Genomic DNA, 11,202 nt, shown 5'->3' on the forward strand with positions numbered 1-11,202 from the left:
AAAATACAAAAATATCAAAATAGTAAAGAAAAATCATGTATCCAAATGGTGAACAACCACTCTAGTGGTGCCTTGGGTAAGTATGATGGTGAAAACCTGGCAAACAGGCACCACTCGTAAAAGGCTATGGCTCCATTGTCTTTCAGACTTGTTGCGATCACATTCACTTCATGCATACATCCATCCATCCACCACCATGGCTTGTTATAAATCTGCAATTAAGAAAGTACTGCATGCGTCTTACATCCCGCTTTTTCATAGTCATGACTAAATTGGGGGCAATGCCCTTAAAACCTATGGATGGAAGTGGATTCTACATTGTCTTGTGATTCATTAAAGTTCTTCATTCAAAACTATCTCATAAAATACCAAAAACATTCAAAACTATCTCATCAAAATCCAAAAACATTCAAAACAATTCAAAATCCATAAACTTTGGAAAACATCAAAAATCACACAAAAACATTGCAACACCTTGTACATACTCATCCATGCAGATACCAAACAAGCATTGAAAAATCCTCGCACGATGATCACTTCTCAAAATTGACCAAAACAATCAACATCAACATTCAAACTTTCTTCAACAAGGATGCATCCTTCCTTACCAAAACAAAGACAAAATGATGTTTTCTTTGACAAGAAAATTGTGTTAAGCTATCAAAAACTTGGTTGATTTGTGAGTAATTCATTCGTTTACCTATATCAGGTTCTTACAACATTGTTTGTGTATCTTCGGCGCATTATTTTGATGAAGTTCTGGGGCATGTACTAATGGTGTCTACGTAGGAAGTTCACTAAGCTACGTGATCTTATGCAAAATGCAGTCATAGATCACTACGGCTTGCTGCCTACAACGTATACCTTGACCATATGAGCATGAACCATTACCAAGGATCCATATTCTTTATTCTTTATGTAAATATTGTTTTGTTTGCATGAACAATGCTCCTTCTTTGGTTCCTCCTCATCCAAATTGGATAAAGGTTTTTGTCTTTTATTAAGGTGTGAACTTGTCTCAGGATATGATCAATTCAAGATCAAGGAGGACGATCCAAGTCATGCCTAAACGAGGATGATCCTTGTCCATTCCACAAGCAATACTCTGGTCAACTTGACCCATTATATCAAGTCATTTGTATTAACTTGCTATATCAAATCCATGTAAGAAATACTTAGGTCATCTTGAATCATTATGTCAAAATGCTTGTATTCTCTTCCAACATTTTAAAGCTCAATGATGAAAATAGAGTACTATGGATCGTCATTTCATCTCATCTGATTATATATTACATTCTGTTGCATATCACCCATCCATTCACTCATTCATATGTATGATTTATATACAAATATGAACAAGGTTCATATGAACAGTTATGTGAAAATTAAGCTGGTCTTGGATACAATCACGATCGAGTACTCTGACACATCATCAATGCATCATGTAAAGTCTCAAAAACCTTGCATTCCTCATGGTCATATCATCATTACATTTAGTTGCATTTTGCATTAAGTACATTCATGTCATTTTTAATTAAATTGCATATAGTTCATTTAGTTTATTGACATTAGTCTTCATTAAATCATTTGCATCATTGCATAATTCGATTCATATGATCAAAATTGTCCTTGATTGTATTAACCATTTACTATGCATTCATTTAATGTCAGTTATCCATTATCATTTTATCATCCTTTATCGTCCTTTATCATTGCCTACACTCACTTATCTATTCATTAATTAAAAGGTGCATTCATTCATCCATTATTAAGTATCTTATTATGCTCATTTTAGGATTCATTTACATTGCATTCATTATCCTTTTTTAAATTGCATTAAGGTGCAGTTATTAAACCATAAGTTGTAGTATCATCACATTATCATTTTTACTTAATCATATTAAGGCATTTAGAATCATAAAACCATTTGTTTCCAAACATTGGTTCGTACCATTTTATATATCCATTATACATATGCATTCATCTAGACATTATCATATAAACATTTGTACTTTACATTTTGTTTATCCATATTACATTCACATCTAGATGCATATCCATACATAACATCTTTCGTTCAAACATTGCATTAACATCATTGCATATCATTATCTCATCATTATATCAAAATAGGAAACACCAAAATCTTGTTCATAAATCATCATAAGCATACATCATCATCATGGCATTACATACATAAAGCATTACATCAAAATAAAACGTGCACGCATGTATAAAACTACATTCATATGTTAGTATACATAAAGCATTACATCAGAATAAAACGTGCACGCATGTATAAACCTGCATTCATATGTTAGTATCAAACATCATAAATCATCATAAAACCATACATATAAAAATCATCTCATAAAATGCATACATGTACACGTATCCATCTAAGCATAAACTAACAAAACACCATCCTGCATAGCATCCATACATCACAATATGCATATAAAAAAATAAAATGGGATCTCCTCATATATATCATCTCATGTATCAGAGTATAATGAAGTCTACAAAATCGGCTACCAAGAGCCATCCAAGATATAGTCCAAAAATAAAATACATATATGCAAAATGCTCTCTTAGATGCCACTTTGACCAGATGTTGTACCACCATCGCCACCTACTCCCCCACTGGTCCTCGCACCATTTGATCTATCTCTCCGTGGAGGCCCCATCAATCCCCCACTAGCTCCTACACCCCCCGACCTGTCTCTCTGAAGAGGACCCATCACTCCCCCACTGCTCTGCATCCTCTGCGACTGCTCTGACCTGGTCTATTGCATTTGTGTATAGCTCAGTGCTCGCTGACTAGCTGGTACCACCTGCTCATATAATCCCCGCCAATACTCTATCTCAGCCTGTGCTCGTCCAAACTATCTCATCACCTCCCCAGTAGGACCCTGTGCTCCTACTCCAACTCGGACTCTCTCCTGTAGCTCCGCTAGTCTCTCCACTGCACTATCCCTCTCCCTCTCCCGCAGCACTACAGTCAGCTCCACCTCGTGCAAATAGCTACACATCTCTAGCTGCAACCTCCGCCTCCAAATCCTCCACCCGTGTCTCAGATGTCTCAAGTCAAGACTACAAATGTACCATCAATCGCTCCCACACATCTCCACATGATCCCTCTCCTGTCTCCATGGCTGCCTCACTGGTATATCCCTCTCCAGTGGCTCCCTCCCCTCTATCCATTGGTATCTCCCTCTCCATACCTCTCCTGCCCAATCTAACTCCTCCCTGCATCAATAGTCCCTGTGATATCCGCAGTGGCAATCCACCTCTCCCTCTCCACTGGATCCGACTGCCCAACCCACCACCTCCTCCATCCCCTCCTCCTCCATCTCCACCATCTCCTCTCCCTCCTCCACCTGCTATCGGTCCTCGACCTCCAGCCCTCCTCCGTCTCCATCCCCTCTCATCCTCAAAATCGGGCAGCGGCTCTACTGGATCAGATATCCGTAGAATCGGATGAGCTGTCAGGTACTGCATGTACTCATCCGATACCCCTGCATCCACGACCCTCGGTCGTATGTCCCAAGGTCTCACCTGTAGCATCCGAAACTCTGTCAATGCCTGGTCATATGGAAGTACTGGCCACCAGGCATATCTCTCTCATATCACCCGTGCATACTCTCCCGAACCACTAGGCAATCCCTGCTGCCGTCCAAAATACCTCATCACTCTACCGGGCACCTATCTCTCTACATGATACGAGGTCCTCCCAATGAGGAATCGGGTCATAAACACATATGGCAGTGCCTCAGCATCATCATTCCAGGGCTCGCACTCCAGATAGGGTCTCCATATCACTGCATCGAGATCATCCAATGCCCACTGCCACCACTCTAACTTCCCCAGGTGGGGCTGACTCATCATACCGCTATACATAAACATATACGACTGATCCATCGCTCTAAACCTGAGACTCACTGGTCGAGTCACTGGTAAGTACTCCCACGCCCAAATATGTAGCAGCGTCGCTCCCACTACTAATGAGCCCCTCCCACAGTATACCACCTCATGCAGCTCCTGATAAAGGTGCGTCAGTACGCACGGTCCCCAAGCAAATCGGGTCCCCTCTATAATCATCTTCTTTATCACTTGTCCCCATCCGACGGTCAGACCATGCAAGCGCCTATCAGGACACAGTAATCCTCCCACAGTGCCGGACACAATTGCTAGCAACGGCTTGTATAAGGTAGCAATCTCCTCCCAAGCAATGGAGCCATCATCAATGAGAACATCCTCATCAAAGAATCTCTGTACTGCTAGAGTCCCCTAGGATCTATCATATGTCACCAGCTCCCCCGAATCGGAATACGCAGGATGCGCCACACATCCTCTAGGGTCACTGTCATCTCCCCCTGTGCAAGGTGAAAAGTGCACGTTTCACTGTACAAGCGCTCTGCTAACGCGGCAATCAATCCATGATTCATCTGAATCACAGACATGTGCATCACATCATATAACTGCAACATGCATAGATCCTCCTGCACACGAACATCAATCAATCCTCATTAGTTATTTTGTTTTCAAACTTTCTTAAAGTTTAAACCTAAGACTATCAACAAATACTTTGATCAAGTATCTTCGGGTCTCAACAGGTAAGCAATCATGGCACACCTAGACTTCAACAGACATTTATCCTGAATGACCTAAGTTTCATCAGAATGCTATGGTTCAAAACAACTCCCACTTTGCCTCTCTATCTATCCATCTTTGGCATCGGGAGATTTTCACACACACTGGGGCATTCATTATCTTACAAACAAAAGTGTTATTTTGCACACAAAAGCGCTACTTCTCTACAATAGCGCTAAACCCCTAACAAAAGCGCTTAATCAGCTATCCAAAAATGCTAACAGTACAAAAGTGCTTAAACTAGCCTTCAATAGCGCTGATTGACGACAAAAGTGCTCAATTAACCACTCAATAGCGCTCATCCATCAATAGCACCTAAACAAGCCTACAATAGCGCTAAAAGTTTCAAAAGCGCTCAAACAACACCTCAATAATGCCATTGTGGCACAATAGCACTAGTTAATTGGACAATAGCGCCAAAACGTAGTTTCAGCGCTATTGTTTCGACTCAACTTCAACTCAATAGAAAGCGTATCAAAAATGCATAAAAATTAAAATTTCAAATTTGTGTACCGTTGGTCCGTAGTTGTCTGGCCGCTGGAACCGACGGACTCGCTTGAATTGGTGCTCTACAACTGGTACTGGCATCCTGACTGTTGCTCGCTCCTCTCAAAAGTCAATCTCAGAGCTCTGGTTTCACACTGGTCGCGGTTACAAATGATCCTGTTTTCACCTCTTTCTCTCCATATAAACCCTTCGCCGTCACCGTAACTTTTCCCTCGCTCACCGCCGTGGTCCCCGTGAAATTCGTGAGCCTCCTATTTCTCCATTTTACCTCCGATTTCTTCTATTTTTCACCCGCGTTGCTAACTTCTTCTCTTCTACCACCCTGCCAATTTTCATTCTTTTTTGAGAGATCATCCGATTTTTTGAAATTTTTCGGCCCATCTCTCGAGGGGGCATACCACCCATTAAATTAATTTTATAGGGCATTTCTTCACACCTATTTTTCTTTCTTTGAAACGACGCGATAAACTACACCGTCTCAAAGAGGGGCAAATGTAGTCACATAAATCTGTCCATTTTAATTAAATGAATATGTCCTATTTATTTGATTAAAAATCCACTAGCCATTAGTTAATTAAATTAAACATTTAATTAATTCATCTTCAAACATTCTCCTATTAATTAAATAAATTATTCAATTTATTTTAATTAATTCATTATACCAAATTCACAAATCAATTAAATGAATAAATCATTTTTATTTCATTTAACCCCCTATTCCTCTTTTAAATAAATTAAATAAAACATTTATTTAAATCATTTATCCCCCTCCATTTGCATTTTCCTACAAATGCAACTTGCACACATTTATTGAAATAAACAAATTTTTATTTTAATAAAATCCTATTTTCTCTCACCCACCAAATCCACTTGCATCCCTAAACCCACCTCTAGATTCTTCTAACCCCTTCCTAATTAGCCTAAACCATCCCCTAATTATTGTCACATTCCTAAGCAACTTTAAGTCACTTCTCAAAGACTCCAAAGTCTTTGAAAAGCATTAAATGCTTTATGTGTTCAACAATTTAACCTCCAAAGTCTTCCAAAACCACTAATGGCTCTTACATGACCATTAATGGCTCTTACATAACCATTCATGGTTATTTCAACTTGCACTCATGGGTCTCCTCAAACATTCATTGTTTTGACCATGTTTATCCCTTTTGCCTTTGCACAAGAGTTTATCCATTGGATAAAAGCTTTTCTTATTTGAATAAATAGTTTATTCATTCAACTAACCTTGACCTTAACTCCCAAGGTCATGTCAAACATTTAATGTTCATTCCCTCTCCTCTCAACCTATCTCACATTGACACTTGTCATCCTAAGATTGGGTTGAAAGCCCTCACATGGATCTCAAATCATTTAATCATGACCCTTGTTGAGATTACTCAATCTCAACCATCCATTGTTCCATTTTTCTTATAAATAGAGCTCATTTCTTCATAATCCAGATCCTGAAAACTTGTATGCATTTAAGCTATAGGCATTTTGAGAGAGCATTTTAGCATAATCAACTAATAATATTGTCATTTTGGTTAAAATAAATCATTTTAGTATCAATAGCATAGTATTAGCTTTTTATTCACATTTAGAGCAAATACTTCAATCTCAAACCTCTATAAGCATCCATAGTGCAAAAAGCTACTGAGAGCTACACTATTTTGGAACTTGGAGAGGAGAGGAACAAGGGAGAAGAAACCAAGAGCATGTTAGGAGGCATTTGAAGATGCCTCATCATATTTACCTTCTTAGTTAGATATTTTATCATACTTTTGATATCTCTTTTGATATGCTTGTATAGGAAAGTATTTTGTTTGTGATTTCTGACACTAACAATTTTGCTTTTTCTTTTTGTTTGTGTTTGGTTATCATTGACTAACCTTCCCTTTATTGAGCATCAGGTGGCATATAAATATTCCTATCAAAGGGATAGGGAAAAATTTCATTGAGTGAAAATTGATTAGTCTTCACACCACTACAAAGTTGTTGGGCGAGATTTTCAACTTGTTGCCGCAACATCTCTATGTCATTTGGAGGAGAAGGTGGTGGTGGGTTACCTTGAGGAATGTTATACCTGATGTGATCTCTACCTCTTTCTTTCTCGTTGTGACTTTGTCATTCTGATGCTTGTCTTAGTTGTGCAAGATCAAAGTCAGAGGGGAGTTTGGCTCCTCCTTGAGCAAGCTTTAAAAAGTGAGCATCCGCATTGCTCTTGAGTATTTCATCAAAAAGTCTATTAAAGAGAGGGTTGTGTTGAGCCCTTTCTATTGTTGCAGGAGTAGGAGTACTTGGGTTTTTGTCATTCGCATTCCCTCCAAGTGTGATATTTTCCTCCTCTTCTTCTTCAATTTCTATTTCTCGTTGCCTTGACCGTGATCGGGTATGAGCCATTTTGTTTATAAGTTTTTTTTGAAGTTGGGTGAAAATGATGATGAGTTGTTGATGAAATGAAAGATTTATGGTTGGTGAATTGTTTTGCATGTGGATCTCTAGCACTTAAAGGTAGATGTTACCAAAGTTTTCTTCTTGAATTGCTTGTTGTGTTTGATAAGGTTTGATGTGATAAGGTTTAGAGAAATCTAAGATGTGTTACAGACTTGACCACCTAGTAATGAGAGGATTCACTCATAAACTAGTTTTAACCTGTGTAGACATGTCTCTTAGGATGAGCTTATCCTAGATGTAGAAACAATCTAAAAGTGATTTGTTGTGTTTGATTCAAGCAATATCTAAAAGAGAACTTAGGACAAGAACCTCTTAATGTTTTGAGAGTTGAAATGAAGTGATGACGTGAAGGTGAGAAATGGATGAAATGTTTAACTTCAATAAAAGTTTTGTGTCACAAATGGAACAAATTCTACCTCTTCTCTTTCGGGCGTTGGTGGAATTTCTCGAGCTATGTTGTATGTGATACAAATGTCTGGGAAGAAGTTGGGATTGATCTTGCCTCTTGGTTTTTGTGATAACTTAAAGCTCTATATTGCATAAAAGCTCTACGATTTAATGACTTTTGATCAAATTCGTTTGATTTCCCTTGAAGATATAGACGCATGTGACGTAGAAAAGCTCTATGAGAGACAAAGATTTGTCTATTTAGATAGAAGAATTTTCTCTTTTTTATCAAAGCCTTTGAACTCAATGGTTTTCTTTTCAAGTTGGTGTGTTGATGAAAATTCTTCTTTCTCAAGATGTGAAGAATGGTCATAAGAATGGTCATATAGTTTGATACTTTTCTTTTTTTTTTTGATCTTTTGGTTGTTTTGAAAATGTTTGGTTGGATGAATACTTGTTCTGAAATTTGGATTTTATGATGTTTCTTTGACAAGAAAAACAAAGCAAGCACACAAACACAAAAATGTTGCCTCAAAGGCACAAATGAGTATGGGTCTAGATCAACCCAATCCTTGGACTTTTTATGACCCTTTCCTTTAAGTGTATTTTAAGGTGTTTTTCTTTCCAAAGCCTGAAGTCGGCTCAATTTGCACTTGGTCTTGACTAAAACGAAAACACTTCAAACACTTTTTTTTATCTCTAAGGTCAAATGGCCAGTTGCGATAAATTCAGCCCACATCTTGATATTTCTTCGACTTTGGTACTACATACCTTATGAATCTCGCTGTGGCAGGTAAGGATGTGATATACTAAGTCTTGCACGAGCATAACAAAAAGATGATCCTTATGATGGGGGAGTCACCACTTTCATCAAGCCACAAGTGACTATTCAAAAAACTATGTTTCTACTCAAGGAAATATGTATGGTGAGTATCTTGGGAGCAAAACCATCTATACTCTTGCACTGAATTATATCACAAATATCCTCAATCAATAGAATGGGTGGGCTACTACTTAAAGGTGTTTAGTAATTTTCGATGTCTTTGGACATAAGTTCATTTTGCAGTGACTCACTTAAAAGCCTTGTAACTTGTGGTGGGGCCCATTTGTCCTTTCATTAAGTTACACTATAGGAACAACTATACCCAAGGCTACAACTTTTGCTCTCACCTGATTTCTATAGTGGCTCGAAGGATTTATCACGCGAGGTCGTTCCCAAGAGTACTGATCCCTTGGCAGACCTCTCTTAAAAAGATAAAAATTTGAGTGTTACTAACACTTTTCTCTTGCACCTGGGACCACGAAAGCCAAGGGAGAAGATAGTGTGTGTTAGAAGTAGGACCACTCGACCAACTCTTTTACATAAGTGTGTTAAACACGAAATTCACTTGTTCTTTTTAACTTGTCACTGCAATGATTTTCTATCTAATTGGAGATGTTGCTCCAACAATCATGGTGTTCTTTTTAACTTCAAATGCAAAAAGTTTGAGTAAACTAGAACTTTGAAATCATGGTCAACTTAATTTGAAACACGTATGCATGAAGTAAAATCGTTTGCAAAATAAGACAAATTGATTGTGAATTTTTATTTGCACCAAAAGGGAAGTGTTGATTGTGAATTTTTAGTTTGATGCAAGAAATAAATTTGCCTTGTTGATTTTAAGCACCAAAAGAAAAATTAAGCCTAACTTGCAAGAAAACAAAGTTTGTTTTTCTGAATTTTTAAAGCACCAAAAAGGAAGTGATCCTAACTTGCAAGGAAATGAAAGTTTGTTTTTGTTCAATTTTAGAGCACCAAAAATAAATTTGTCTTAACTTGCAAGAAATGAAAAATTGTTTTTGTTCAATTTTAGAGCACCAAAAATAAATTTTTACTTTTTAAAGAAGTTAGTTTAGACCTGCACAAGGAACAAATAGTTAGTAAAATCCAAATCTAGGGGGGGATTCCACAAGCCTAAGAAAAATCACTTTTTCGGTTACAAGGTCTTTTTTACAACGTTCTGTTACAATAGCACTAGTATGTGTGAAAATAGAAGCGCTATTTAACAAAAACGAGTTAATACAGAGACAAAAGCTCAAAAAAAAAATTTAACAGCACATGCAAAAGCGCTAGAACAAACATAAAAGTGCTATTTAAACTACAAAAGTGCTAAATAAATGTCAATAGCACCAAACTTGAGACAATAGCGCTATTGTAAAAACAATAGCGCTAGAATATCAAGTTGCAATAGTGCTACAACGCGATCAAAAGCGCTAAAGCGCGACCTGTGTGTCAAGCTCAACAGTCAAACATGTTAGTTGGTTTTTTAAAAAAAATGTTTTTGGGTGCGTGGATTCACGTCGTGTTCACCAAATGATGCTCTGCAAAAAGGGTTAGAAAATCTGTTTGAGGACAACACACACACAAGAGCAAAATGTTAGTGTTAGCCACAAAAGATTATTCTAAACAAGCATATTAAAAGAGATACTAAAAGCATGAGAGAATATTTAACTAGGAAAGTAAATATGATGAGGCATCTCCAAATAAATCCTAACATGCTCTTAGCTCCTTCTCCTTTGTTCCTCTCCTCTCCAAGTTCCAAACTAGTGTAGCTCTCAACAATTTTTTGCACTATGGATTCTTATGGAGGTTTGAGATTGAAGTATTTACTTTAAATGTGAATAAAAAGCTAATACTAGATGTTATGATGCTAAGATGATTTATTTTAAATCAAGATGACAAGATATTAGTGATTTATGCTAAATGCTCTCTAAAATTCTCTATAGATTAAATGCATACAAGTTTTCAGGATCTGGATTATGAAGAAATGGGCTCTATTTATATGAAAAATGGAGCAATGGATGGTTGAGATTGAGTGATCTCAACAAGGGTCAAGATTAAATGATATTCAATCCATGTGATGGTTTTCAACCCAATCCCAGGATGACAAGTGTCAATGTGAGATAGGTTGAGAGGAGAGGGAGTAAGCATTAAATGCTTGACATGACCTGAGAGTTAACTTGGGGGTTAAGGTCAAGGTTAGGTTGAGTGAATAACTTCTCTATTCAAAGAATAAAGCTTTTATCCAATGGATAAATTCTTGTGCAAAGGAAAAAGGGATAACCATGGTCAAAGCAATAAATGCTTGAGGAGACACATGAGTGCAAGTTGAAATAACCATAAATGGTTATGTAAGAGCCATAAATGGTCATGTAAGAGCCATTAGT

The sequence above is a fragment of the Cryptomeria japonica genome, chromosome 11 (genome assembly GCF_030272615.1).
Source record: "Cryptomeria japonica chromosome 11, Sugi_1.0, whole genome shotgun sequence".
NCBI classification, from domain to species: domain Eukaryota; kingdom Viridiplantae; phylum Streptophyta; class Pinopsida; order Cupressales; family Cupressaceae; genus Cryptomeria; species Cryptomeria japonica.